Source organism: Triticum urartu, chromosome 4A (assembly GCF_056163025.1).
Source record: "Triticum urartu cultivar PI428250 chromosome 4A, HENAU_Tu73, whole genome shotgun sequence".
NCBI lineage: Eukaryota > Viridiplantae > Streptophyta > Magnoliopsida > Poales > Poaceae > Triticum > Triticum urartu.
In genome coordinates this window covers 312,239,312-312,263,252 of record NC_141876.1, presented here as the reverse complement: position 1 = coordinate 312,263,252, position 23,941 = coordinate 312,239,312, and positions in this window count along the sequence as shown.

Below are 23,941 nucleotides of genomic sequence, written 5' to 3'. Positions count from 1 at the left end.
TTATATCATAAACTGCCGCTGATCACTCCATGATTGTTACATAGGTCCGAGGAGCAGCAACCTTAGTCAAGATATGCTGGTGAAGATTAAAGCCATATATACGCTTGCTGAACAGCTATATACCGGAACTCAATGCACGCTAGCCATGATTTCTCCAACCAATCAAGGACCCAATCTGCTGAGTGACGTCTTGAAAAGATTGTCAATTCTGTGTGTGAGGATTCAAGAGATAAAACGGTCATGTGCAAGAGCCGGCGTTGTGATGGCCTTGAGCCGTGCTAAGGCATGATTACCAGAGCTAGACTCGGCCAAGATAGCTACTAGGTATCCAAGCTTGAAAGAAGATGGCACTTCTTTTGACCAGAAAGACTTCGCTGCCTGTGTTAAAGAAATACGTCCTTTGGCTTACCATTGGTCCATTGGGCGGATTATCCAAGCTTGAAAGAAGATGGCAAATCTTTTTGGCTCACTAAGTCATGTAATACGCAAGTCAAACTTTGTTCTGTCATTCCATCGTGCACATTTTGTTTTGCGCAAACTGCTGATCTGTGAGTTGAAGGACAACCACTTTATGCTTATGATAACATTGATTTATGCAGCTCAGATTTAGCAATACCCTACACACAAACAGATCACAAGTGCCCTGGCGGTTTACCGCGGGGTGGGTCATAGTACCCTATGTAAATAACTGGTGACTAAAACATGTCATAACCAGGGCCGGTTTAATCATAATCATATCGAATCAAAGAATATCATACCTGTGATATTTAATCGCATTGCCGGCTTACCATACCAGCGCAGTAAGGGTGTCAACCCAGAAAGATTGGACACATAATGTCCTGTTTAATTGTCATATACTATCGGTTTGCAGTGCCTTATACAACAAGGGGTGTAATATCCCAAAGTTTAAAGCCAGAACTCCAAGCACATAGGCTATTATCATATACTGGCGACTTATAGTCCGAAGCTAGTCCGGGTTATCAAACTCCAGATACGCTTAAATATGATCCATAAGGATGAAGGCTTCATGGCCTGAATCATCTCAAGACATATGCTAATATGGGGCAAATACACGACCTCAAAAAATGCTTCAGGAAAAGATAATGAATTAAAATTGAGAAAACGAGGCTTTCATAGGCTACCAAGCCTAAAGCTCCAAGGCTTTCATGGGCCGCCAAGCCACTGAGTTAACCTTTTACACTTTGTGAATCTGGCCTCACATGACCACCGATTTAACCTTGACAAGTTTAGGGTCTATGTAGGATTGACTATCAAGAGTTCGGCTTGTCATTCTGGGATTACCCGGGCGGAGTGGCAGACTCTACAAAGCAGGATAACCCGGAAAATTTTGGTGAATACACCTGGTGTGCCAAGCCAATTCACAAGGGTAGTAATGCTATGTTCTCTTTGGTGAATACACCTATGTTTGAATAGGAAGCCCCCACGTGCTTTAGGGCGTATAAGCCGGACCAAGAAGGATATTCACAGCTATGCTCAATGAGCAGGAAGCCCCCAAATGGCTTGTGGCATTGAGCCGATCAAGAGGGATATTCACAGCTATGCTCAATGAGAAGGAATCCCCCAAGTGACCTGTGGCATTGAGCCAATCAAGAGGGATATTCACAGCTATGCTCAATGAGCAGGAAGCCCCCAGGTGACCTGTGCTATTGAGCCAATCAAGAGGGATATTCACAACTATGCTCAATGAGCAGGAAGCCCCCAAGTGACCTGTGGCATTGAGCCGATCAAGAGGGATATTCATAGCTATGCTCAATGAGCAGGAAGCCCCCAGGTGACATTTGGCATTGAGCCGATCAAAAGGGATATTCACAGCTATGCTCAATGAGCAGGAAGCCCCCAAGTGACCGTCTGAAGATGTGGCTTTGCTTATCTTGATGAAAAGAAGATACATCATGTTATTATTAGTGCTAACCTTTCAGAACATGAATAAGAAAGATTAATGAATGTTCTAAGGAAGCACCGGGCTGCTATTGGATATACTCTTGATGATTTAAAGGGCATTATTCCCACTCTATTTCAGCACAAAATTAATATGGAACTTGATGCTAAACCCGTTGTCAATCAACAACGTCAGTTAAATCCGAAGATGAAAGAGGTGGTAAGAACGGAAATATTAAAACTTCTGGAAGCAGGTATAATTTATCCAATAGCTGATAGTAGATGGGTAAGTCCTGTTCATTGTGTCCCTAAGAATGGACGTATAACGGTTGTTCCTAATGATAAGAATGAACTTATTCCATGAAGAATTGTTACATGCTACAGAATGGTAATTGATTTTAGAAAATTAAATAAAGCAACTAGAAAAGATCATTCCCCTTTGCCTTTTATTGATCAAATTCTTGAAAGATTATCTAAGCACACACACTTTTGCTTCCTTGATGGATATTCTGGCTTTTCACAAATACCTGTTTCTCAACCTGATCAAGAAAAGACTACATTTACTTGTCCCATTGGAACTTATGCTTATAGGCGTATGCCTTTTGGTTTATGTAATGCACCTGCTACCTTTAAAAGATGTATGACTTCTATATTCTCTGACTTATGTGAAAAGATTGTTGAGGTTTTCATGGATGACTTCTCTGTTTATGGGAAGTCTTTTGATGATTGTTTAAGCAATCTTGATCGAGTTTTGCAGAGATGTGAACAAACAAATCTTGTCTTGAATTGGGAGAAATGCCACTTTATGGTTAATGAAGGCATTGTCTTGGGTCAGAAAATTTCTGAAAGAGGTATTGAAGTGGACCAAGCTAAGGTTGATGCTATTGAGAAAATGCCATGTCCTAATGACATCAAAGGTATTCGTAGTTTCCTAGGTCATGCTGCTTTCTATAGGAGATTTATTAAATATTTCTCTAAAGTTTGTAGGCCTCTTACTAGTTTCTTGCAAAAGGATATTCCTTTTGTTTTTGATGATGGTTGTCTTGAAGCCTTTGAAACACTCAAGAAAGCCTTAATTTATGCACCAATTGTTCAACCACCTAATTGGAACTTGCGTTTTGAAATTATGTATGATGCTAGTGATTATGCTATTGGTTCTGTTCTAGGAAAAAGAGTTGATATGAAATTGAATGTTATTCATTATGCTAGTAAAACTCTAGAACATGCTCAAACAAATTATGCTACTACTGAAGAAGAATTCTTAGTAGTGGTATTTGCTTGTGATAAGTTTAGACCTTATATTGTTGATTCCAAAGTAACTGTTCACACAGACCATGCTACTATGAAATATCTTATTGAAACGAAAGATGCTAAACCTAGACTTATTTGTTAGGTTCTCTTGTTATAAGAATTTGATTTGCATATTATTGATAGAAAAGGAGTTGAGAACCCCGTAGCTGATAACTTGTCTAGGCTTGAAAATGTGCTTGATGACCCACTTCCTATTGATGATAGTTTTCCCGATGAGCAGTTAAATGCAATCAATGTTGCTAATGGTACTCCTTGGTGTGCTGACTATGCTAATTACATTGTTCCTAAATATTTGCCATCTAGCTTCACATATCAACAAAACATTCTTCTATGATTTAAGACATTAGTTTTGGGATGACTCACATCTTTATAAATAAGAAGTAGATGGTATTATTAGACGTTGTGTGCCTGAGCATGAACAGGGACAAATTGTCATGACCGGTTTTCCAATAAAAATATTTATTGAGAAACCAATCTTTTGAGTCCAGTATGAGAGAAATCCTCCTCACTGGTAGACAAATTCTTAATACAATAAGCCAGTAGCATAAAATATATTACAGGGTCGAACTACGGTTGCTCAACCAAATCATTACAAGCACGCCAATAATTATACATAATGGCGGACATGACACAGTGGTGTGGAGGCATACTACTGACTCGAGGATAGGGCGGTGGTGGAAAAACACAGCGGGGAGAGAGATACAAGACTCTAAAACTGTCATCTCATCGAGCGTTGAGGTGAGGCTCGATGAATTTATTTGGTAGCGGAAGCGGATATAATACAGTGACCAAATCCAGGGTCGCACGAGACTGACTGGGACTCCTCTAGGCGTCGGACTCGCTATCAAATTCTTCATCCATGAGATCGCCTTCGTCAGCATCTGGCCAAATCAACAAGCCAGTGAGTACTTTGAAAGTACTCGCAAGACAGTTCGGACGTAAGATATAACAAATGCATGCATGAATGCATCATGATTAATTCACCAATGTACATTTAAAAATTAGCATAACGAAGTAAGTAAAAGGGAAACGGCGGTAGTCCGCCTGAAATCCCAACAAAACATAAATGAAAACCGATCGGGTGTCTGAAGCGACGCCTCGAAAGGTGAACAAATAAATATAAGGAAATGATGCCACAGTCGGGCGTCTTAGCGACACCACATAAAGGGCTTTAAAAGAAATGCCACAGTCGGGCGTCTTAGCAACACCACATAAAGGGCTTTAAAAGAAATGCCACAGTCGGACGTCGGGGCGACATCACAGAAAGGGCTTTAAAAGAAATGCCACAGTCGGGCGTCTTAGCGACGCCACATAAAGGGCTTTAAAAGAAATGCCACAGTCGGACGTCGGGGCGACATAACAGAAAGGGCTTTAAAAGAAATGCCACAGTCGAGCGTCTTAGCGACACCACATAAAGGGCTTTAAAAGAAATGCCACAGTCGGACGTCGGGGCGACATCACAGAAAGGGCTTTAAAAGATATTCCATAGTCGGGCGTTTTAGTGACACCACATAAAGGGGCTTTTATTCACAAGGAAGTAATGCTCATAATAAATATTTAATTCATGAAAATAAACAGGTTAGTCCATCCACAGGAATAATCATTTAACCGGACTTAGCACTCATGCGATTCACCGGAGTCTCTGTCATCAAAACGGGCACTTGTCAGGATAAGATAATACTGAACTTGGACATGGAATAGATGATTCAAGGAATATATGACTCTGCAGAGTTTGTACAAAAATTTCCCACAGCCAACGGATTTCCGTAGTCACGAAGGACTAGTTCCGTTTACGGTATTTCGGAAGTAAACATAGCTAACCAGTACACACCCATCCAACCTCTCGATACTAGGAATCACCCTAGACATCGTCCAAGAAAAACTTTTGAGACGGGGAGATCACAATCTCGAATACCATGGGATCAAATTTATATACGCGCGCTCTAAGGGGTGCCCCCCTCTCGGTCCCAACCGGAACACCCATGCCCCCTGACCGGATGACTGGCTTTAATCCAGGGCCATGGAACCATCATCACGGCCTCTCCTTTTTGGTGTGTACCAGGTAAGCGGTTTACAACTTACTACGCCATATTCCTTGCGGAAAACATGTGGTAGTACAGGGAAGGAAATGGGAGGAACTGGACCGATACGGTTTGACATTGTAGTCATATAGCCTGGCATAAGACTGGCATGCTACAACACTGCCATCTTACCCATCCTCATGCCAACACATGGCCATTCATACTCACATCCATCCACTTATGGATCATCGAACTCACTTACCTCAACAATGCATGGAAATAACGTTCATCGGTATGCTCAACAACATGCCATGAGACTAACTAAATGCAAAACATGCCAAGACACTCATCATATCAAAAGTTCAAACATGCTTGCCTGGTTCGGAGTAGTCGGAGCCTAGCTCGGTGAAGTTCGCGGCTCCGTCACCTCCTTCGGTATCTACGGTATAAAGAAAATATATGCGCTATCGTAAATACCAAGAGGTGCGCAAAAATTATTCCAAATATTTTTCAAATAAATCTGATAAAAAACTAGACAAAATTTTAAAGAGGACAGAAAAAGAATCAATCAAAAATACTTTTCTGTTTAAAAGTTATAAAGGTTTTTGTCCAGGGACTCATCTGTAATGAAACAGAAGGTTTCCAGGGGCTAGCTTATAAAAACAGAAAACGTTCCAGTCTTTAATACGCCAGCCCAGAGGGGAAAGCGTATTTTGCCCGAAGGCGTTTTCAGAAAACGATTCGTTTAAAAGGATCTGAGAGGCTGACGGGCGGGTCCAACTCGTCAGGTTTAAACTTTCAAACGGGGGACGAAGCTCGTCGGCGCCCAAGAGCCGCGGTAGTCGCCGGCGGCGATCCACGGCGAGGCAGTGAGATCGGAGGGTACCTCCGTGTTCAGGGCGCCCTTCCACGTCGGTTGGTGGTGGTGGTGGCGGTCGGCGAGCACCACGTCGACGGCGATCCTTGCTCCGGCGGACGGCGGTTCGGGTGGTCGTGGGACTCGTCAGAGAGAGCTGCGAAGGCCAAATTGAGGAGGGGGTTAGACTTCGGGTAGCTAGAGGGGATAACGGACGGGGTTTGGGCGCCGGAGACGGCCTCACCGGAGCGAATCGAGGTGGAGGCCGAGGCGGAACGGGGCGGCCGGAGTCGGGGGAGGAGACCTCCTTGAGGTCCTCCTGGTGGCCTGGCAGGGTCTTGGAGAGGTGCAGTGAAGGTGTGGGGCTCGTGTGCAAGCTCGGGGTCCTTTTTATAGGCGATCCGAGGCGGTGGCCGGGAACGGGGATCTCTGGTGAAGGTTACAGCGGCGCAGTGCTTGGTCGGGGGAGATTTGGGGGTTGAGCGTCATCGTGGAGGTCTACTGGTTCCATTTAGGTGCTAACCAGGCTTGGATTTGGTGCTATGGGCGAGCTCGACAGAACGGGGCGGCGCGGGCCCGTCGGCGGCAGGGAGCACGTTCCGTGCTTGCCGGGCCACAGCGACGGTGCCACGGGCATGCGCTGGCATGCATGAGCCACGCAGAGAGCAGAGGAGCGTTGGGCGGCGCCGAACGGCGTTGAGCCGCCGTTCTGTTCCCTGTCAGCCGCTACGGTGGTTCGGCCGCCGCAAGACACGCCGGCGCGGGCGGCTCAGGGCGCCACCGACGCCAGGAAGACGCCAAGCGCGCGTGCGGGGGTGCTGGCCAGGGAGAAAGGGCGGCGAGGAACGTGCCAAGGGCACTGTGAGCATGTGACTGAACTTCTGACGAAGATCGACACTGAACTCTGAATTTTTCTGAATATGAACAGCAACAGTGCACGCCAAGTGTTCGACAGAATGAATTTGGCCTCTGGGGATTTTTCCTTGAGCTGATTTTTGGTGGAGTGGCTACTCATTGCTCCAGTAGGCTGCCTGAATTTTGGTGGAATTTTTGGAGAAGTGTAGATATGAATTTCACCAAATTTGGCAAATCTGGTCCAAACTTGCAGAGACTGAAATTTGAAAATTTTGAAAAGAGGAGGAGTGGATCAAGATGGTTCTGGGTTGTGGGTACAAAGGACTATCCAGGAGAGTTGGTTTGAGGTCAAAACTCAAATGCAAAAGGGTACTTGCTTTGAAAATCACTTAAGCTCAAAATAATTGGCAGAAATGATGTGAGGGGAAAATAATTAGAATAAAATCCAAAACTTGCTTGGATTAGTAGGGACAGAGAACTTAGGTTGATTACAAGGAGGAGGGGAGGTTTTGGAGGGGTTTTACCACATGGGCCAAATACAAAGTCATGGGTGGTTCCCAAGATATGAAAATCCCAAATTTTCATAGAGTTTCTTTTAAAAAAAAATAAACTCCCAAAATAATTTGAGAGGGAACCAACAGAGAAGAAGTTTCAAAAGATCAAACACCATAGTTTGAAGAAAATAAAATCCTTGCCAAAGAAAAAGGAAGTTTTTAAGAGGAAGGATTTCTGGAAAAGAAATTTTAAATGCCCTCTTTAAAAAAAATCCAACAAAGTTTTTGATGAAAACCAATTAAAATTTTTGGAGTGTCACACAAATCCTACGGAAATGTCACTCCGAGGCTTATGGAGGGCATCATGCCATAGATAGAACTGCTCACAAGGTATTGCAATTTGGACTTTATTGGCCTACTCTCTTCAAGGATGCCAGTAAGTTTGTCTCTTCTTGTGATGAATGTCAAAGAATAGGTAAGATCGGTAAGCGTCAATAAATGCCTATGAATTATTAACTTGTTGTTGAACCTTTTGATGTTTGGGGATTTGATTACATGGGACCTTTTCCTTGCTCTAATGGGTATACACATATTTTTGGTTGCTGTTGATTATGTTACTAAATGGGTAGAATCTATTCCAACTAGTAGTGCTGATCACAACACCTCTATTAAATAGCTTAAGGAGGTTATTTTCCCAAGGTTTGGAGTCCCTAGATATTTAATGACTGATGGTGGTTCACACTTTATTCATGGTGCTTTCCGTAAAATTCTTGCCAAGTATGATGTTAACCACAGAATTGCATCACCCTATCATCCTTAGTCTAGTGGTCAAGTTGAGCTTAGCAATAGAAAAATAAAATTAATTTTGCAAAAGACTGTCAATTGGTCCAGGAAGAATTGGTCTAAGAAATTAGAAGATGCCCTTTGGGCCTATAGATCAACTTATAAAAATCCTATGGGTATGTCTCCTTATAAAATGGTTTATGGAAAATCTTGTCATTTACCTCTTGAGTTAGAACATAAATCTTATTGGGCAGTTAAAGAACTCAATTAAGATTTCAAACTTGCTGGTGAACAGAGGTTATTTGATATATGCTCATTAGATGAATGGAGAACCCAAGCTTATGAAAATGCAATGTTTTTCAAAGAAAAATTTAAAAGATGACATGACAAAAGAATCCAAAAGCATGAGTTTAAAGTTGGAGAATATGTTCTTTTATACAACTCTCGTTTTAGTTTTTTTGCAGGGAAGCTCCTCTCAAAATGGGAAGGCCCCTATGTCATCGAGGAGGTTTACCGGTCTGGAGCCATCAAAATAAATAATTTCGAAGGCACTAACCCGAAGGATGTCAATGGGCAACGAATAAAGCATTATATCTCAGGTACGCCTATTAATGTTGAAAGTAATATTATCCAAACTTTGACACCAGAAGAACACATAAAAGAGTCCTTCCGGAACATTCCAGAATCGTTAAAATAAGGAGGTACATGATACGGTTAGTAAACGGACTCTGAAAAATCTGCAAAAATATTTTTTATTAGTTTTGGAATATTTGAAAATTTTGGAAATAAAGAAACTTCCAGGAGGCGTACCCTGGTGGGCACAAAACACCAGGGCGCGCCAGGCTTGCCTGGCGCGCCCAGGTGGGTTGTGCCCACCTGGGACACCTCTCGTACTCCATTTTTTACCATATACTTGCCCTCCAACATAAAAAAATGTATATATACTTCCCGAACCTATTGATCACCGTATTGCGGAGAAATCCTCTGTTCTCTTTTCCTTGTTGTTTTCTGCCAGATTCCATCTACCATGGCCTCTTCAAGCTCCTCCAAGGACAAGATCTCTCCTTCATCACCACCATCATCTCCTTCACCACCAAAAGGAGAATTGAGTATCGGGTATGGGCACTCCCCTTGGCTTCCGCCAAGCTTGGGGGAGGTGCCCCGGTATCGTATCATCCCACTATTTTTTGCTTTTAATTACCTTAGTTCAATATTTTTCTTTTAGATGAAATAAAGTTTAGTTTGATCCTTTCTTATTTTGAGAGTTTGCTTAGTAATCTATCCTTGTAATTGTGTGCAAGTTATATAATGAAGTTAGTTTTAGTTTTTTCTTCCTTTACTTTCATGTTGCAAATGAAGAAAAGAATTAAGGAAGAAAGAAAAAGAGAAAGGAAATAAATGAAGAAAGGAAATAAATAATGAAAAGATTATTTACTAATCCTATGGTAGGTGATGGCACCACATAAGGAATAGTATAGGTAGAAAAATTTATTAGAAATTGACAAACATAGCATTAGTCAATGATGCAACTCATGGAAGAATTAATAAGGGCAGAGAAGATTCACATATTGATATACTATCCTAGAAATATTTTGTGATTGTGACCCCTCATCAAAATATTATATGCCAAAATTGTTGACGTTGGACAAGGAAGACAACTTAATGGTTTATGTTTGTTTATACTCACATAGAAGTCACATTGTCATAGATCCTTTAACATGTGATGCTTGCCCCTATCTTTGCTAGCCAAAAATTCTTTACTAAGTAGAGATACTACTTGTGCATCCAAAAACCCTTCAAACCAAATCTTTTTCATGAGTCCACCATACCTACCTAGGGATTGAGCAAGATCCCTCAAGTAAGTTGTCATCGGTGCAAAAAGGCAATAAAAATTGCTTCCAAAAGTGTGAGATCATTTAGTGTAAGAGAAAATTGAGCATTGTACGAACTTGGATGACAAAGAATAAAAGCGACAGACTGCATAATAAAGGTTGTCATCTTATGGGGCAATACAACGTGACGTCCATGAGGAATCAAATCGTCGATTGTCCGGATGCCGAAGCCCTCGTAGCCTTCAAACATAGCGTCCGTGAGGAATGGCTCGCCCGACACTTCTGCCAAGAAAAGCCGAAGTCCATGGCAGCCCTTACTGCACTCATGACCCGCTTTTGCATGGGAGAAGACAGCTGGTTAGCTCGTAGAAGCAACAGTACCAGCGACCCTGGCACATCTGAAGCCAGAGATGGCAATGGCAGGCCACGACGCAACAAACACAAGCGTCGAAGCAACAATGAAGATATCGAAGACACGGCGGTCAACGCCGGATTCAGTGGCTCTAAACCCGGTCAGCAGATGAAGCCATTCAAAGGAAACAAGGATGGCCCATCCAATTTAGACAAGATACTTGATCGGCCTTGCCAGATTGATGCTACCCTCGACAAGCCTGCAAACCACTCCAATAGAAATTTTTGGGTCTTCAAACAGGCCGGTATGTTAATTAAATACCGAACATAAGGGGAAAGGGCCTGTAACACCCCGGATGTAACTTTCCATATTTGTAACTCCAACTCCTACCATTTTTGGCTATGTGATATGAGATTCCTTTCGTGGTTGGGTTTTTGTCTTCCGTTTTGTACTTTGTTCATGTCATGCATTTCATATCATGTCATCATGTGCATCGCATTTGCATTCGGATTCGTCTCATGCATCCGACCATTTTTCCCCTTGTCCGTTTCGCAATCCGACACTCCCACATGCACCCGTTGCACCCTCTAATCTCGTTTCGTGAGTGGGGGGAAAACATTCTCGGAATGGGTCAAGATTTTTCAAGTGGCCTTGGGACATCACCGGTAGACCGCCTATCAAATTTCGTTCCATTTGGAGGTCGTTTGATGCCCCATCGGTTAACCGGGTAACTGCGAAAGCCTCTTTTGTGTTGCAGCCCAACACCCCTCCAAAATAGCCCAATTACCCTTCTAAACCCTCTCCATGCTCTCCGTCGTTGGATCAAGATCGTGTGGGCGAAAATCGCACCTCATTTGTACTATCCTAGCTTCCTTTATCTATAAATATGTGCATCCCCACGAAATCACGGGTCTAAACCCTAGCAATCGCCCCGGACAAGTCTCCGTCGCCCGCCCGCGCGAATCGGGGCATGCCATGTGGCACTCCGCCCGCAGTCGCTGCGGACCGGCGAGCCCGCATCCGACCCGCCGAGCCCATCGCCGCCGCCCCGCGCCTCGCCCGCGCCCCGCCGCCAACGCCGCCTCGACGCCGCCCCGTGACGGACCCCGCCGCTGCCTGCCCGCCGCCGGTCGACTCTTGCACCGAACGTCACCGCCCGTTCGCCGCCCGGCCGCCGCTGCAACGCCGCTCCATTGCGGGCCCGCGCCTCCCCACGCCGTCATCACCTTCCTCCGGCGACCCCCCCTCCGGTCGTCGCCGCCACCTCACCGTCATCTTCTTCTCCAGCCCCCGCTCGAGTCTTCTCCGGCGAGATCCCGGCTTCCTCGAGCTCCATGCCGTGCGAAACCCTAGATCTCGAAATTCGGAGGTTGAAATTCCTCAAAGTCCTCAATCCCTATCATTTTTATGTCCTGTTCAACATGCTATATTTTCGTGCTCTGTGCTCCGAGTCATGCATATGATATGTTGAAATTTTAGCCTCGTGATGTTCTTCACATTAGTGTCATTGGCATGCATGTTACTATCCATTTAGATGCCATTATCCTCATTGCAAATGTGCTATAAAATGTTAACTGATGTATGTTGACAGAACTTGATGATTTGTCATTTTCGTTGCATTTTTTGTGTGCATCCTATGAGCATGATGTCTACATGTTCTATGAGCTCCATCATGCCATATTTACAGGGGTGCAAGTCTTGTATTTTTGTGATCTATGTGGCGAGTAGCACAAGCATGCAAAGTAGGCTTCATAATGTTGCTGTTTTCAGACTGATTTTGCTAAGTCCTTTTCCTATTATATTTTGATGCTATGTAAACTTGTTGCTACCATGACATCCTTGCACATTTTGAGATAGTTCAGTAAGCATGTTTTGTAGATGTGATATTGCTCTATCCATTCATGCCTCTGGTTGCAATTATGGAGTAGTGTATCATGTCATTACCATGCTCTAGTTTTGCTAAATATTGTTCCTTGCAGATTGTTAACATGTTAATCAATGTTGCCATGTGTTTTGTTAGTGATCCATGCATCCTATGAACTTTATCTTGCTATTTTTAGCTTAGTGGACATGTCTTCTTACAATTAGTATGCTTGTGTTGTCATGTAATGCTTTGTGGTGAGTGGCATGAGCTTGCAAAGTTGCTATCATGAATTTGTTCCTGCCATGCTTTGTTTTTCTTCCAAGTCTAAAACTGTTAATATAACTTTCCATGTGTGCATGGGTGCCACATCATTTTCCATGCCGTTTGGGCTCATGTTCAGTAAGGGAGTTTTGTTAAGTGCATTTAGTAGAAGCATGCCATGCCTTTTTTGGCCATGATATATTCCTGTAGCATGTTGTTTGCTTGCTCTAAACATTGCTTCCTGATGTTGTTTTTGACATGTTAGTATTTTCACTGTTTGTGAAGCTGATATCTTTTGCACTTTTGCCATGCTTGTTTGAACCTGTTCTAGTGTGATTTAGCCATAGCTCAGTGTTCATGTTTTGTCAAGCATCTCCTATAGATCACTTCCATATGCTTTGTTGCTATGTTGGAGTGCAGTAGCTTAGTTTCTTGTTGCATTCTAAGTGCTATCATGGTGTTAATCGCAGATTTGCATCATCCTTGTATTGCTTGTCATTTGCAAACCGTGCATCCGTTTCGGGGTGATCCTTATATCGATTTCGACCGACATCACCTCATCTTTCCAACGGATTACTTGATTTGCCAGGTTGATGCCTTGATCATTCTTTCCCTTCCGGGGCATGCATATGCATTGCATATCATATCTTGCATAACATGCCATGTATTGCATCATGTTGCTTGTGCATTGCACCATGATTGTTTGTTGTTCCATTGCTTGTGTTCTTGCTTTGGGTAGAGACGGGAGACGAGTACGTGAACAAGGAACCTATTGAGTACGCTAACGAGGATCAAGCTTTCGACAACTCTGAGAACATTGCAGGCAAGATGACCATACCCTCGATATCACTTCTATCTTTGCTTGCTAGTTGTTCGTTCTATCGCTATGTCGCGCTACCTACCACTTGTTATATCATGCCTCCCATTTTGCCATGTCAAGCCTCTAACCCACCTTCCTAGCAAAACGTTGTTTGGCTATGTTACTGTAACACCCACGATGCGGCTATATCTCCCACGTGTCGAAGCACGACTTAGAGGCATAACCGCATTGTAAGAAATGTCGCAAGTGGGGTAATCTTCACACAACCCATGTAATGAACAAGGAAAAGAGGTACATAGTTGGCTTACACACTCCACGTCACACAATGCATAAATATCATTACATTCATCCAGATACAATCAAGGTCCGACTACGGAACCAAAATAAAGAACAACCCCAAATGCAACAAAGTCCCCGATCGCCCCAACTGGGCTCCACTACTGATCGTCTGGAAAGGAAACGTAGTATCGTCCTGAGTCCTCATCGAATTCCCACTTGAGCTCAGTCGAATATCCTGGAGCGGTATCATCGGTCCCTGCATCTGGTTTTGGAAGTAATCTGTGAGTCGCGGGGACTCAGCAATCTCACACCCTCGTGATCAAGACTATTTAAGCTTATAGGAAGGGTAAAAGGTATGAGGTGGAGCTGCAGCAAGCACTAGCATATAAGGTGGCTAACATATGTAAAAGAGAGCGAGAAGAGAGGGGCAAAGGCACGATCGATAAACTATGATCAAGAAGTGATCCTAGAACAACCTACGTTCAAGCATAACACGAGACCATGTTCTCTTCCCGGACTCCGCCGAAAAGAGCCCATCACGGCCACACACTCTGGTGATTCATTTTAATTAAGTTATGTTTAAGGTTTTCTACAACCGGACATTAACAAATTCCCATCTGCCCATAACCGCGGGCACGGCTTTCGAAAGATCAAATCCCTGCAGGGGTGTCCCAACATATCCCATCACAAGCTCTCACAGTCAACAAAGGGTATTCCTTCTCCCAACACAATCTGATCAGACTCAGAATCCTGGTTACAAGAAATCTCGAGAATGGTAAAACTAAACCAGCAAAGCCGCCCGAATGTGCCGACAAATCCCGATAGGAGCTGCACATATCTCGTTCTCAAGGCACATTGGATGAGCGCTCCGTACAACTAAAACCAAACCTCGAGTTTCCCCGAGGGGGCACTGCAAAGGGCTCTAGTTTGGACCAACTCTCGGAGCAGCACTGGCCCGAGGGATTAAAATAAAGATGATCCTTGAGTCCGCGGAACCAAAGGGAAAAAGAGGCTAGGTGGTGAATGGTAAAACCAATGTTGGGCATTGCTGGAGGAGTTTTATTCAAGGCGAACTCTCAAGGGGTTCCCATTATAACCCAACCGTGTAAGGAACACAAAATCAAGGAACATAACACCGGTATGACAGAAACTAGGGCGGCAAGAGTGGAACAAAACACCAGGCATAAGGCCGAGCCTTCCACCCTTTACCAAGTATATAGATGCATTAAAGTAGACAAGATATAATAATGATATCCCAACAATAAACATGTTCCAACAAGGAAAAACTTGAATCTTCACCTGCAACTAGCAACGCTATAAGAGGGGCTGAGCAAAGCGATAACATAGCCAAACAACGATTTGCTAGGACAAGGTGGTTAGAGGTTTGACATGGAAATATGGGAGGCATGATAAGAAAGTGGTAGGTATCGTAGCATAGGCATAACAAAAGAGCGAGCATCAAGTAAGCAAATATAGAAGTGATTTCGAGGGTATGGTCATCTTGCCTGCAAAGTTCTCTGAGTTGACGTTAGCTCGATCCTCGTAAGCATACTCATCCGGTTCCTCGATCACGTACTCGTCTCCCGGCTCTACCCAAAGAAAGAATACAAACAAAGGGAACCACAATCAACCACGTGCAATGCACAAACAACATGATGCAAAACATGGCATGATATGCGGGATGAGATATGCGGTGCATATGCATGTTTCGGAAAAGAAAGATCGAACCTGGCCTCAACTTGGAAAACCAAGAGTGCCACTGGAAAGATGAGTTGATTTTGGTCGAAATAATTATAAAGATCACCGGAATCGGATGCACGGTTTGCAAATGGCAAGCAAAACAATAATGGCACAAAGCTGCGATTAACAGCACGAGGCTATCTAAATGCATCAAGAAAATTAAGCTACTGCACTCTAACATGACAAAAAATAACATGACAGGGATCCACTCAAGATGCTTGACAAAAGATGAACACTGAGCTACGGCTAATTCACTCAATAGCAGGTTCAAACAAGTATGGGAAAAGTGCAAAAGATATCAGGTTACAGACTTAGTGAAAATAACATGTCAAGAATTTAACATCAGGAAGCAAAGTTTAGAGCCTGAAAACTACATGCTACAGGAACATATCATGGCAAAGCAAGGCATGTCATGAAGCTACTCAAAGCATACAACAAAAGTCCCATACTGACCATAAGCCAAAAGGGATCAGAAAATACAATGGCAACCATGTGAACATAGCAACTATCGTTAACAGATTCAGACTTAGTAGAAAACTGGAACATGGCAAAATAGATATTAAGTAGGCATGTTTGTGAGCTCGATGCACTCACCACAAGGAATGGCATGACAAACTAAGCATACACCCAGCAAGTAGACATGGCATGGAAGCTAAACATGGCAAGAACAACATCATAGCATGCATGGATCAAATATAACAACCTCGGCAAAATGCTTAACACGTAAACATTCTGCCAGGAACATTTTATAGCAAAAGTAGAGCTCGATTGAGTCAAGCTAGGGTGCTCCATAATTGCAAACAAAGATATGGATGGATAGAGAACCACAATATCTACAAAACATCCTTACTAATCATGCTCAAAAGAGGCATGTATCACTCTATAGCAACAAGAATACATGGCTTAAAAATATTAACAGGACAAAGACTTAGAAGATTCCTAAGTCCCTGAAATCAGCAACATTACGAGGGCTACTTTGCATGCTTGTGCTAGTCACCACAAAGATCACAAAAATGTAGGGCTCAAGTTCATAGGAGGCACACATTAATCATGGAAAAAATGACAAATGTCTAATTACTGATAAGAATCTGAAACTAACATTGCATAGCACTCTTACAACAGCATTTAGAGCATCAAGATGAACTCAAATGAACATGGTGCAATGGAATGAAATGAAGTACTCGTCGAGACAAACAGTTTATATGCTACACGCCCAAAATGGAGCCACAGATGCAGAGTTATGGCATGATGAAAATATGTAAAAATTACTAAAATAAGGGCAAAAAGTCAACCCGATCCAGATCTAGGGTTCGTCCGGCACGCGAACCGAGGCGGCGGCGGATCTCGCCGGAGTTGACGCCGGAGATGGAGATGGTGGTGGCTGGAGTTGACGTGGACGCCGGTGATGCGGGATCCGGCCGGGATCGACGAACGGCGACGAGGCGGCGCCGGCACGATGGAGCGGGGTGGAGCGGCGACCCGGGCGACGGAGTTGGCGGTCGCCAGTGCGGGATGAAGGCGGCGGAGGAGGGCGCGGAATCGGCGAGGTCGGGCGACCGCTGGCGGGCGCGCCTGTGCGGCGACGGCGGTGGGATGGGCCCCGCGGGCCTGCTGCGGGCCGTGCGGGCCAGCGGCGCGGGGGCGGCGACCAGGACACATGGCAGCTTGCTATTGGCGCGGTGCGAAGCGTCCGGCGGGTGGCGGACATGTCCGGCGGCGGCGGGGAAAGTTTTTCTAGGGTTTCGTCCATGATTTTCGGGGGAAGATGTCTTTATATAGGTAGAGGGAGCTAGGAGGCTCCAAACTGAGCACGGTTTGCGGCCACGCGATCGTGATCGAACGACCTAGATGATGGAGGGGGTTTAGATGGGTTTTGGGCCACTTTGGAGAGGTGTTGGGCTGCAGCACACACGAGGCCTTCTCGGCTCCTCGGTTAACCGTTGGGGTATCAAACGAAGTCCAAATGGCACGAAACTTGACTGGTGGTCTACCGGTAGTAAACCAAGGCCGCTTGGCAAGTCTCTGTCCAATCAGAGAACGTTTAATACCCACACACGAAAAGAGGTAGAAAGGGACACCGGAGGACATTGGAGCGCCGGAATGCAAAACGGCCAATGGGGAAAATGCTCGGATGCATGAGACGAACACGTATGCAAATGCGATGCACATGATGAAATGATATGAGATGCATGACAAAGACAAAAGCACTCGAAGACAAAAACCCGACAACGAGGAAATATCATAACTTAGTGCCGGAAATGGCAAGAGTTGGAATACAAATATGGCATGTTACATACGGGGTGTTACAACACTCCACCACTACGAAAGGATCTTGTCCCGAGATCTAGGACTGGAAAAACTCTGGGTACTCAGAACGGAGGTGGTCCTCGTGTTCCCAGGTGGCTTCACGGTCAGAATGATGTGACCACTTGACTTTCAGGAATTTGATAGACTTATTGCGAGTCTTGCGCTCAGTTTCTTCAAGAATAGCAACATGGTGCTCATGATAAGACAGGTCTTCTTGGAGATCAATCTCTTCAAAGTTGATGGTGCGGTCAGGAGTCTTGAAACACTTGCGGAGTTGAGACACGTGAAACACGTCATGCACGTTTGCAAAGTTGGATGGAAGCTCAAGTTGATAGGCGAGATCGCCTTTTTACCAATGATCTTGAAAGGACCCACGTATCTAGGGGCAAGCTTCCCTTTGATACCGAAGCGACGAGTACCTTTCATTGGAGAGACGAGGAGGTAGACATGGTCTCCGATCTCGAAAGCCAAGTCACGATGCTTTCTATCATAGTAACTCTTCTAGCGCGATTGCGCGGCTTTGAGATTTTCACGAATGACTTTGCACATTTCTTCAGCCTGTGTGATCAGGTCATTGCCAAGAAGTTGGCCTTCACCAGTCTCTGACCAGTTAAGAGGAGTACGTCACTTCCTGCCATACAGAATCTCGAATGGGGCCTTGCCCGAACTCTCTTGGAAGATGTTGTTGTAGGAGAACTCGGCATATGGAAGACAATCTTCCCACTTCATATCGAAGGAAATGACACAAGCCCTGAGCATATCTTCAAGAATCAGATTGACTCGCTCGACTTGGCCACTGGTTTGAGGAAGAAAAGTTGTGCTGAAGCGAATGTTGGTGCCCATAGCCTTCTGAAAAGAATCCCAAAACTTGGAGGTAAAGATGCTTCCACGATCTTAAGATATCAACTGCGGAATGCCGTGCAGAGAGACAATCCTGGAGGTATATAGCTCTGCCAACTGAGCTGTTGTGATAGATTCTTTGATAGGCAAAAAATGAGCCACTTTAGTGAGCTTGTCGATGAGAACGAAGATAGCATCATTGCCACGCTTGAACTTGGGAAATCCAGTCACGAAGTCCATCTCAATATGGTCAAACTTCCATCCCGGAATGGCAAGAGGTTGGAGGAGACCAGCTGGTCGTTGGTGTTCTGCTTTTACTCTTCTGCAGACATCACATTCGTTCACGAACTGAGCAATCTCGCGCTTCATTCGAGTCCACGAATACGACTGCTTGAGGTCCAGGTACATCTTTGTACTTCCAGGGTGGATAGAGAGGAGTGAATTGTGAGCCTCATTCATAATGACTTTACGAAGGTCACCTTTATGCACAACAATGTGATCCTCGAAGAATAGAGTATCCTTGTCATCAAGACGATAATACTTGTACTTGGGTTGACTCTTGGCAATCCCAATCTTCACCTTCTTCACCATAGCATCAAGAAGTTGAGCCTCATGAATTTGATCTTCCAAAGTAGGAGAAACTTGAAGGTTGGCAAGGAATCCTTGAGGAACAACTTGGAGATTGAGTTTGCGGAAATCTTCACAAAGCTCTGGTTGGTAAGGCTTGATAATCAAACTGTTGCAGTAAGCCTTCCTGCTTAATGCGTCAGCAATTACATTGGCATTGCTTGGAGTATATTCAATACTCGGATTATACTCTTGAATCATTTCGACCCAACGAGTCTGCCTGAGGTTGAGGTTTGTCTAGGTGAAGATGTACTTGAGACTCTTGTGATCGGTGAAGATGTCAACTTTCCTTCCCAATAAGAGATGTCTCCATGTTAAAAGAGCATGGACAACTGCCGCCAACTCGAGGTCATGAGTGGGGTAGTTCTTTTCGTTGGGCTTCAACTGGCGAGAGGTATAGGCCACACCTTTCTTCTCTTGCATCAACACTGCACCGAGACGTTGAAGGAAAGCATCACAGAAGACCTTGAACAGTTTGGATTCATCAGGAGGAGTCAGAACTAGAGCAGTGACTAAATTCTCTTTCAGGGTGTTGAAAGCGATGTCACATTCAGGCGACCAGACATACTTCGCATGCTTCTGGAGAAGGTTGGAAAGAGGCTTCGCAATCTTAGAGAAGTTCTCAACGAACCTTCGACAATAGCTTGCGAGCCCAAGGAAGCTGCGGAGTTGCTTCACATTCTGAGGCGGTTCCCAATTCACAATTGCGGACACCTTCTCAGGATTAACAGCTATGCCCTTGGCGGAGATGGTGTGCCCAAGGTAGAGAACCTCATCGAGCCAAAACTCGCACTTTGAAAACTTCGCATAGAACTGATGTTCTCTGAGTTTATCCAACACCAATCTCAAATGCTTGGCATGATCCTCCTTGTTCTTGGAAAAGACCAAAATGTCATCGAGATAGACCAAGACGAAGTCATTTGTGTACGCGTTTAAGATGATGTTCATCATGCGAGAGAATGTTGGAGGAGCATTGATGAGGCCGAAAGACATGATAGTGTATTCTTATAAGCCATAGCTTGTTCTAAATGCTGTCTTGGGGATATCTTCTTCACGAATGCTAATCTGATGATAGCCCATTCGGAGATCAAGTTTGGAGAATACTTTAGCACCTTTGAGTTGTTCGAAAAGCTCATTGATGTTGGGAAGTGGGTACTTGTTCTTTATGGTCTTCTTGTTCAATGGACGGTAGTCGACACAAAGTCGGTCCGTTCCATCCTTCTTCTTGACGAAAAGAACACCACAACCCCTTGTAGAAGAACTTGGTCGGATGAGACCCATACACTCTTGAATATCGAGTTGCTTCTTAAGCTCCTTCAACTCTTCAGGTCCAAGCTTGTAAGGAAGTTTACAAACAGGTTCCGTGTCAGGCTCAAGATCGATGACGAATTCAACTGGCTGGTGAGGAGGCATTCTTGGAAGCTCTTCTAGAAAGATGTCTTGATATTCACAAACAACTGGAATCTGAGAGATGGCATCCAGCTCGCCCTTCTCAATGAGAGAAAACAGTCGAATGGTATCATCACGAGCAGCAAAGACGATTACATCCTTAGACGAATGTGTCAATTGAATCTGCCTGGCAGCACAATCAAGCTGAGCCTTGTGCTTAGAAAGCCAGTCCATTCCGGGAATAAGATCAATATCCGAGTCACCCAGAACAATAGGAGAAGCTAGAAATTTGTAGTCGCCCAATGTGATAGTAACATCCGGGACGCAGATATTAGCTGTCATTTGCTTGCCCGGGGACACGATTGATAAGGATCTTTGCAAATGCTGATAATCACACTCATACTTTCATGCAAAAGGTTTAGAAATGAAACAATGCGATCCACCAGTGTCAAAAATAACTTTTGTAGGGACATCGTTAACAGGAAGGTTACCCATGATAACTTCTGATGAGTCCTCTACTTGAGTTGCGTTCATCATGTTGACCTTGGCGTGCTTGGGATTATGCTTGACCACTATAGTACTAGTAGACCTCACAGGAGGAGGAGGAGGAAGATGCCTCTGATTGAAGCATTTGTTGGCATAGTGACCCTTCTGGTGACACTTGTTGCACGTGACCTCCGAGAGCGGATGGTGATACGGAGCACTTGATCTTGGAGCATGAGACGAAGTCTTGTTCCGAAAGCCTGGGTTGGGTGGGTGGGAAGATCCATTGCCACCTTTGCTCTTCTGCTGATAAGGCTGACGGAACGGAGGAGGAGGAGGCAACCAATACTTTTGCTGCTAATTTCCCACTTGAGTTGAGGAAGGAGTTGCATCTCTGACTCGCTTCTTGGAAGCATCGCACTTGAGCCGAGCAGTCTCTTGTTTCAGTGCCATGTTGTAAAACTCATCATACTTCTGCGGCTCAAAAAGCACGAGAGCTAGTTGAAGATCTTCTCTGAGGCCACCTCTGAACTGATAAATCATGCTCTTCTCGTCAGGGACGTCTTTCTTAGCGAAACGAGCGAGCTTTTGGAACATGATGTTGTACTGTTAAACAGACAAGCTGCCTTGCTTCAGGTTGCGGAACTCCTCACGCTTGCTCTCAACAACACTTTGAGGAATGTGGTGAGCTTTGAAGTCTTGACGTAATTCATCCCAGGTAATCACATGACCTCCTCTGGAATCTTTGTATTGCTGATACCACTCTGCAGCTTGGTCTTTGAGTTGGAATGAGGCAAACTTGATAAAGTCCTCAGGCCTGACGTTGCTGCACTCGAAATGCTTGTAGATATCCACGAGCCAATCATCAGCGTCTGTTGCCTCGACACAGTTACTGAAGGTCTTTGGCTAGTTAGCGAGGAACTGGTTGAGTGTAGCAAACTGATTCTGATTGTTGCCATGGCCTTGATTTCCTTGGTTGCGCTCTTGCTAGAGTTGCATGATCAGCTGCGTGTTGGCATTGGTAGCGGCCATCACAGCTTGCCATGCCTCCGGAGGTGGAGGTGGTGGTGGCGGTTCAGGATTCTGACGCATTGGAGGAGCCATCCTGAAGAGGGTGACATCCGTTAGCATCTTGATGGACATATATTCAAGCTGAATCAAATGGATCGAAATTGCAACATATAGTCTTAACATCCGAACAAAATGAATGAATGCATTCCAACAGAAATGGCCACACTTCCATAAATTGAGAAGCCACTTAGATAGAGGTAGAAGAATAAAACAACAAGGTACGAACAAGAACAAATAATTGGTGAGGATTACCCAATCACAAACCAAATATCCGCGGAAGAAATTCTAGAGCTACATGAATTCCCACCTATGAAACTCCCGAACATTTCCGGTTATGCAATCAGGTGTTGGGGATACAGGGGAAGCATAATATCTCACCCAAAGCTAGCAAATCCTACATCCAGCTGTATCCATCCTTCAACACATAACCAAGAAAACTTCGGAAATCATTTACCTCAACCTTCGAAAAGTATCCGTTATACGAGTTATGGCGATACTCCCAAACTCCCGCCCCAGTACTGGGTGGCGTTGAGGTTATCTCACCAACAACTGCATAAAAGAGATTTTCGATGTCGGCGAAACTCAGGTATTCCAGAACTGCAACAATAAAATTGTGATGAAAACACCCCGGAGCTCAACTCCCCGGGACACTGCCACAACCCCTAAATGTCAGGAGGCACCAAGAACAATGTTCTCGTCACAAAACCATCGGAACGATTCCAAGATACCCGCTTGATCCTAAATTTTTTTTAGTGAAATTTGAGAAGAGAAGAGTCAAAACACTACGCCAGGATGGCTCACCAGAGCGGCGAAGGGACTGAGGAGTAAAAAGAATCCTACTCTCCGATATATATAATCCTAAATGACTCAAAACATTTTTCTATACTCAACAACGCCAGCGAATCGATCAAGTAGGGGGCTCCTAAGTCGGGGAAGGCTCTAATTACCAACCTGTAACGCCCACGATGCAGCTATATCTCCCACGTGTCGAAGCACGACTTAGAGGCATAACCGCATTGTAAGAAATATAGCAAGTGTGGTAATCTTCACACAACCCACGTAATGAACAAGGAAAAGAGGTACATAGTTGGCTTACACTCATCCATCCAGATACAATCAAGGTCCGACTACGGAACCAAAATAAAGAACAACCCCAAATGCAACGAAGTCCCCGATCGCCCCAACTGGGCTCCACTACTGATCGTCTGGAAAGGAAATATAGTATCGTCCTGAGTCCTCATCGAACTCCCACTTGAGCTTAGTCGAATCTCCAGGAGCGGTATCATCGGTCCATGCATCTGGTTTTGGAAGTAATCTGTGAGTCACGGGGACTCAGCAATCTCACACCCTCGCGATCAAGACTATTTAAGCTTATAGGAAGGGTAAAAGGTATGAGGTGGAGCTCCAGCAAGCACTAGCATATAAGGTGGCTAACATACATAAAAGAGAGCAAGAAGAGAGGGGCAAAGGCATGGTCGATAAACTATGATCAAGAAGTGATCCTAGAACAACCTACGTTCAAGCATAACAGGAGACCGTGTTCTCTTCCCGGACTCCACTAAAAAGAGACCATCACGGCCACACACTCTGATGATTCATTTTAATTAAGTTAAGTTTAAGGTTTTCTACAACCGAACATTAACAAATTCCCATCTGCCCATAACCGCGGGCACGGCTTTTGAAAGATCAAATCCCTGGAGGGGTGTGCCAACTTAGCCCATCACAAGCTCTCACGGCAACGAAGGGTATTCCTTCTCCCAAGACAATCCGACCAGACTCGTAATCCCAGTTACAAGACATCTCGACAATGGTAAACCTAAACCAGCAAAGCCGCCCAAATGTGCCGACAAATCCTGA